Consider the following 6,613-nt stretch of genomic DNA (forward strand, 5'->3'; position numbering starts at 1 on the left):
GCAGCTAGCTGAGAGATTTGCTGCTAAGCCTGCATTGAGTACGGAACCGACTGAAAACAAATTTTCTTCCACTGTTTGCCTTTTATTTCAGCTTGCGTCGGCGATTTTAAAGGAAAGTCAAAAGTTGGCACTTCTTATTCTGGTGCACGCCAGTTCGTTAAAAAGGAACCGGTAATCACGGCAGATATGTGTTTGCTAATGTGCTCCATATGCATATGTACAGGTGCCGTGGAAGGCAATATTAATGAAAAAATTTAAACACTGCCACCCCCCCCCCCCCCCCCCCCCCCCAATTCATGCATCCTTGAATACATATGTGCAGCCTAATTGTGATGTTGCGAATTGCACTGTGCACCAACAAACATGGGCCATTATGCTATAGATTTAAAGAAATTAAATTTTTTTGACAAATTCGCCTTCCATTTACTTTTGGCGGCGAGTGTACACACAATAGGCAGCCTCGAAATCCATGGGACTAAAGTTGAAATTAGAATCAGCCTTCAAACTCAAAGCTGCATCAGGTTCAATGTCATTCTATCCTTGGGCACACTAACCTTGAGCCAGGGGTGGAATTTCGTGTATTGGCGATTGGGGTTGGTGGCTCTGTGCAATAGATTTCTTGAACTCTTTTTGACGAAAAAATACGGCAGCTCACACGCTGTCTCATAGAAAATTCCTTATTTGCATTTGCCCCCTCCCCAACGCCCTTTCCACTTTAAATCTGCACTTGCCTGTTTGTGTGATTTGCTTAAAGGTGCACTGAAGAGGAATCTGAACTCGTATTTCTACCGCTGGAACTCTATCTACACGTTCCGAGTGTGCTTATAAACTCCGAATTATTGCCCTGTGCGGCCGATTTCCCTAATTTGAATCAGTTTAAACGTCCTGGCTCCCGCCTTTTCTTTTTAATTCTCCGCAGACGGTGGGAGGAGTCGACCAACCTTTCAGCGAGTCCCATGGCAGCTTGCCACTCTGCCATCGGCGGAGTGATACGTAGTGATCAGAGAAAGCTAAGAGTCCATGCATATTTTTATTTCCGTGGGCCTAATTTGCAGCTATGTAGTCTCTCACAGGATCTGTTAATTCACGGAAACCTAAAAAACAAAATAAAAGCAAAATCAAAGCCACTACGCGACTGCCTGAAAGGAACTCCATGCGTTGGTCGACTCCTCCTACCATCTGCAGGGAATTAAAAATAAAAACGGGAGCCGGATGTTAATCCGATTTAAATTACGGGAAATCGGCCGCACAGGGCAACAAAGTTTCTAAGAATGCTCAAAATGTGTAGATTGAGTTCTCGCGACAAAAAGACGAGTTTAGATTCCTCTTCACTGCACCTTTAATATTTTGCACCTACCCTAGGCATAGTTAATTTAACTGTGCCCCGAGGAAATTTCTTGCATCCCCAAAGTTTTGGGTGCAGTGCTCCCCCTGTGTGCGCCTTAATGCGTTAAAACAAGGCGTATCTGTGCTAATCGGATAAACTATGTTGCGTAGGCGAGATTTGAACGAGTACACTGCGAGCGTGCAATTGAGTCAACTCGCAGCTCCACCACTAATCTAGCTACTGTCTGCAACAGATGTGGCTAGTCAGTCCTCTCAACCCATTTTGATGCATTTTTGCAGCAAAAAAATGAGCTGAAATTTGTCACTACCCTTAATTTTGATTCATATTTCTCCCCACTGTCATGCATTTTTATGTCAGCAAGATGGAAAGAAACTCATTCCAGAGCTGGGTGGTAGCATTAATGTCTCTCTCGCATCTGCTGAAAAAAAAAGGGGGGGGGGGGGGGAATAAATTAAATATAACTAAAAAACAACTAGAAAATCTTCATACAGTAGACATAATCATAAAATCTATTGCGGCTGGAGAGCTAGTCAGACGGCTTCATCTGTCAACATGCCTCACTTGCAGCTCAAGTCATTGAGCTGCTCGGTATAGTGCTGCCATGTTTTGTAGCTTGGCAAAGTTGTAATTCAACAAAAACGTCTCTCTCCTTTCAGTTTCTTATCCATTTGACGTCAAAGAACAAAATAGCTTTCATCTATGTTCGACCAAACGCAAGATTAACGGTAAAAAACAGGATTTCGAACTGTTCGGCTACTTGAGGAGTCGCAAGTTCTTCGACCACCCAAATCCATGCATGCCTAAACTCCAGTCTTTCCTTTACCCATTCCATTTTGGGGCAGATCACATAGTATTTGCTAATAGTTAGACCTTTTCACTATACAGGCAGTCACTATTATAGTATTCAGTCATTTTTTTTAGGAGCTGCATGCCTACATGCTGTTTTTTGCTTGCATGTTAGGCAGGAAGGGCTAAAAGCAAAGGCAAGTGTGTGTTCTTGACAGCTTTGCAAGACCAGTACGGTTCCTTGAGGCTAAAACGATTGTGGACTATTTGTATAAACGCAGTTCAAGTGTCACTCCTATCCAACAGCCCCGCCGCGGTGGCTCGGTGGTTACGGTGCTCGGCTGCTGACCCGAAAGACGCGGGTTCGATCCCGGCTGCGGCGGCTGAATTTCTTTGGAGGAGAAATTCTAGAGGCCCGTGTACTGTGCGATGTCAGTGCACGTTAAAGAACCCCAGGTGGTCGAAATTTCAGGAGCCCTTCACTGCGGCATCTCTCATAGCCTCAGTCGCTTTGGGACGTTAAACCCCAACAAATCAAATCAAATCCTATCCAACAGTCAGCCCTGTACTCAGTACTGGGCTCCAGCTAGTAGCAGTAGCCGCTAAAAAAAAAAAAAGCCAAACTCAATTACAAAGTTTATTGTCCCTTGTATCATGAAAAAGTAAGTGTACCATCATGCTTGAAATTGTCGATGAGTGAGAGATTAAGTATGGCTGCCTCAACCACTGCCTGGTGCATACGGGCACCCAAGAAATTGGTCAGCAATGCGTCCTGCCTCCCTAAGGCCACTGAGCAGAGCACCATGGACGGTTGCCGGATAGTTCCGGATGGTGTGCTCCCCCGCAAAGAACAGGCGTGGAAGAGTCGGCGTAACGTGGTTCGAAGTGGGCGTCACAGGAGCCGCCAAGATGTCGTAGTCGTTGCCCGAAGAGCCAGTGGCCACGAAAGAGTAGGACCCCCTGGACCACGGGTCAGCACGCCACCTTGTCACCACAGTCTCCTTGGGTTGAGACACGGCACTGTTGCCAAAGATCCCCTTCAGGACTGCAATGCAGCGGCCGATGATGACATCATCGCTGACATTTTCCATGATGGTAGCTGCCTCGCCTGCGACCAGTGCCAGAAGCACAGGCGCCTTGTAGAGGTTCCAGAAGAGGAACAGCTCCCCGCGGCTACCCGTAGTGCTGCCGACATGGCCAAACAGGTTCGAATTCGGGTCCCAGAATATGCGGTCGAAGCAGAGCACCACCTTGTTCAGGTTGCCAAAGCCCAGGCGTGCGATTGCAGCCGCCTTCCATTCTGGCAATGGCGGCACAAACTGCACAGTGTTCAGGAGGTTCGGGTTGTTGACTATGGACTGCTTGAGGACTCCGAGAGGAAGCGTGCAGAGGACTGCATCAGCCTTGAACGTGGCCATGCCAGAATTGGTTCGCGTGTTGGTCGTGGTCACCTCGACACCCGTGCTTGAGAGGTAGACTTGTTTGACCGCAGTGTTGAGACGTATGTCCAGGCCATCTGCCAGAGCCACAGGGACGCAGGAGTAGCCATTTCGGACAGTCAGATGGCTGCCTGTGAACTCAAAATCATCGTCCTGGTCCCAGTGCTTGAGGGAAAGGTTGTTTAGCGGTGTGGCATTTGCAAACTCCAGATTTGCAAAGTGCCAATCCAAGACCTGACGGTCACGAGATGACAAGTAGACATCACTAGGGGGCGATGCTTCAAGCTCCTCCAACTTGTCTTCAATCTCTCTCTGATGCTCAAGCAGCTGGTCCCACTCACGACACACCAAGGTGAGATCATGTATGCGGCTCCGGTGGACAAACTCTTGCGTGACGTCACGCTGCTTGAGCTCGGTCGACTCCTTGTGGATCCGATTGAGCTCCTCAATGCGTTCGCGTATTTCAATGAGCTTCGTATGGTTTTCCTTGAGTCTCTCTTGGAGTTCCAAAATGGCTTTCCAATGCTGAATCTGTTTTTCCTTCACACTCTTCTCCTGCAGCTTGATGACCCACTCCAGGGCCTGTCCAAGGGACACAGGCTTGTTCTGGACGTAGTTGAAATCAAGGTGGTGGGACAAGTAAGACGTGGCCTCCAGAAGCCGGTTGAACTCGCGCTCCACCATTTCGTCCTTGTCCTTGGGGACCGTGCTGCCGTTGGACTCGTACAGTGGGCACTTCTGCTTGATCTTGTGCAATTCCATCTTTACTTGTTTACTCAGTATTGTGATGGGGTTGCCCCCGAGGCCAGTGACGACCATGGCTCCCAGGTCGGCGACGTAGCCGCCCTTGCGAAAAGTGGCGATACGCCCGCCGACGCGGTCTCGCGCTTCGAGCACCAGCACCTCCATGCCGAACTGCTGCAACTGCTGCGCCGCGGCCAGACCCGAGATGCCGGCGCCAATGATGATCACCTTGCCGTGCTTCTTGACCGGCGGCTGCCTGAGCCGCTCGTAGACACCGAAGTTGATAAGCCCTTGGCGCTCGAGGTAGGAGAAGATTCGGTGCACCAGCGGCGCGTCGCTGTTGTACGGGGACTCCATCTGGGGCAGTGCGTTCTCGAAGATGAGCTGCTGCTTGGGGTTCTCGAGCCACAACTGTAGCAGCCGGTTCCGGATGTGCAGGAAGATCTTCTGCGTCTGCAGTGCGCTCTGCACAATGTCTGGGAAGCAGGCCGCCTCTTGTGCCGTAATCTTGTCAAAGGGCAGCCGGCTCTGGAACGCGGCTCCCTCGAGCCCGCTCAGGTCGTCCTGGTCGCTCTCGACCTCCTCCACTTCGTTCTCGGCTCCTCCCGCACGCATGGCAGGCTCGTCGGCGTCGGGGACGTCCGGGGCGCCGTCAGCCCTGTCGCCGTCGGGTCTCGCGTCGACCCTGCGTCGTTTCTTGCGAGGCTTCCGGCGGGCCTGATCCTCGGCGCTGCCGGTGGCCCCTGACGCAGCACCGGCGGCGTCGCTGGCTCGGGCGGCGTCGCTGGTTCGGGCAGCTGCGGTCGCGGCTGCAGCAGCCGCGTCGTGAACCAACGCCGCGTTCGAACGACGCTCCTCGGCTGCCCTGTTCCACGAAGGGTTCATGACGCGCTGCGAAGTCGTCGCTCTCGAAAAGTAGCTGCCAATTTTTCCTTTTTTTTTTCTTTTCGCCCGCGTTCACTAGTACTCACTCGCCCACTGGGTTAGCGAAAGCGTGCGGCGTGCGTCTGCACCGATGAGTTCACGTCGTTCACGGCAATCGTGATGAGCACGCGCAACGATCGCACCACCGCCCGCAAAAACCACCAGCACCACTTTTTCCGCGCACTGTTGCACAGACTTTAACGACGCTACGCTTTCTCACTTTCTTTCTCCCAGGAATAAGGACTGACAAAAGGCGCGAACTTTTCCTGGCCGTTTTTGTGTTATTTCACGTTACCGATGCTGATCGCCCGCACGGGAGCGAGCGAACAACGGACGCGGCGGACGGGTGGACGGATACCAAGAGTGTCTCCTTTGAAGCGGGGCGGTGGTGTGCGCCAGCGTCCCAGTATTTTTTTCTTGCTTTTTATGACCTGTTTAGAAGTCATTAACAACAACCAATTTCGGAGTACCATGCTTCTGTTAAACAAAAATGTTGCTGCAAAATAGGATTATCATATTTTCTAGCTTAAGCCTCAGACGCACACTGCGTTGACGTGCAGGAAAGCTCTGTCGCAGTGCGCATCAACAATGGCGACAAATACAAGCAAGTTCGCAAGTTCAAGAATGTTTCAAGTATGATTTCAAGCGTGATTTCAGGCATGATTTCAAGCATGATTTCTAGTTTAAAGTAGCTTGAATATTCATGCATGATTAGCCTTTATGTCTACTCTAAGCGAAGTTTGCGAAGTGTTGGTGAAGAAAGCCTGCACGGCTGTGCGTTCGTTGAAGCATGCGTTTTCGCTCAATGAACAGACGCTTCAAGCTCATTCTAAGTTTTACAACAAGGCCAAATGTTGCCTAACGGTTTTGCCGTGAAAAAGGCTTGGTTTACCCGCTGTTAAGGTTGGTTGTTTGAACGATGCGAAGTGGTACGCAACTTGAACGTTTAGTTCATCGTGTGCTCCCCCTCTGACGAAAGTAAGCGCATTTCGGGGAGTTGACCGCGCAAAAATTCTTTTTTTTTTTTTTTTTTGCATGGACGCGGTCACGCATGAGCATTGAATGGCTTTTAATTCCTGACAAGTCTATGGATGATGTAGTTAAGTGCTTTTTTTTTACACGGACGCGGTAACGCATGAGAATTGCATGGCTTTTAATTCCTGACAAGACCTTGTTTGATGTAGTTAGAGCGGAGGGCGGTGTGTTTACATTCATCCGCATTTGTAGTGGTTGCAGTGTGCTGTCACTTGTGAACACCACGCGACTGGCGTGCTCTGAGGTGCATTAATTTGCCAACTTCTGCCTCGATTGTTGAGTTGGAGAACAGAGCAGGTTTAATCAGCCAGCCAGGCGAACACCGGCGCGAGTTCGA

The 6,613-nt window shown here is 50.2% G+C and overlaps 1 pseudogene; it reads right to left on the reverse strand.

Annotated features, from left to right (window-relative positions):
- Positions 1-2,758: 2,758 nt before the first annotated feature.
- LOC149336444 (lysine-specific histone demethylase 1A pseudogene) lies at positions 2,759-5,602 on the reverse strand (annotated as a pseudogene).
- Positions 5,603-6,613: the final 1,011 nt, after the last annotated feature.

This window comes from Amblyomma mixtum, chromosome 7, assembly GCF_055824585.1.
Source record: "Amblyomma mixtum isolate Tamu chromosome 7, ASM5582458v1, whole genome shotgun sequence".
In the NCBI taxonomy this organism is placed as follows: domain Eukaryota; kingdom Metazoa; phylum Arthropoda; class Arachnida; order Ixodida; family Ixodidae; genus Amblyomma; species Amblyomma mixtum.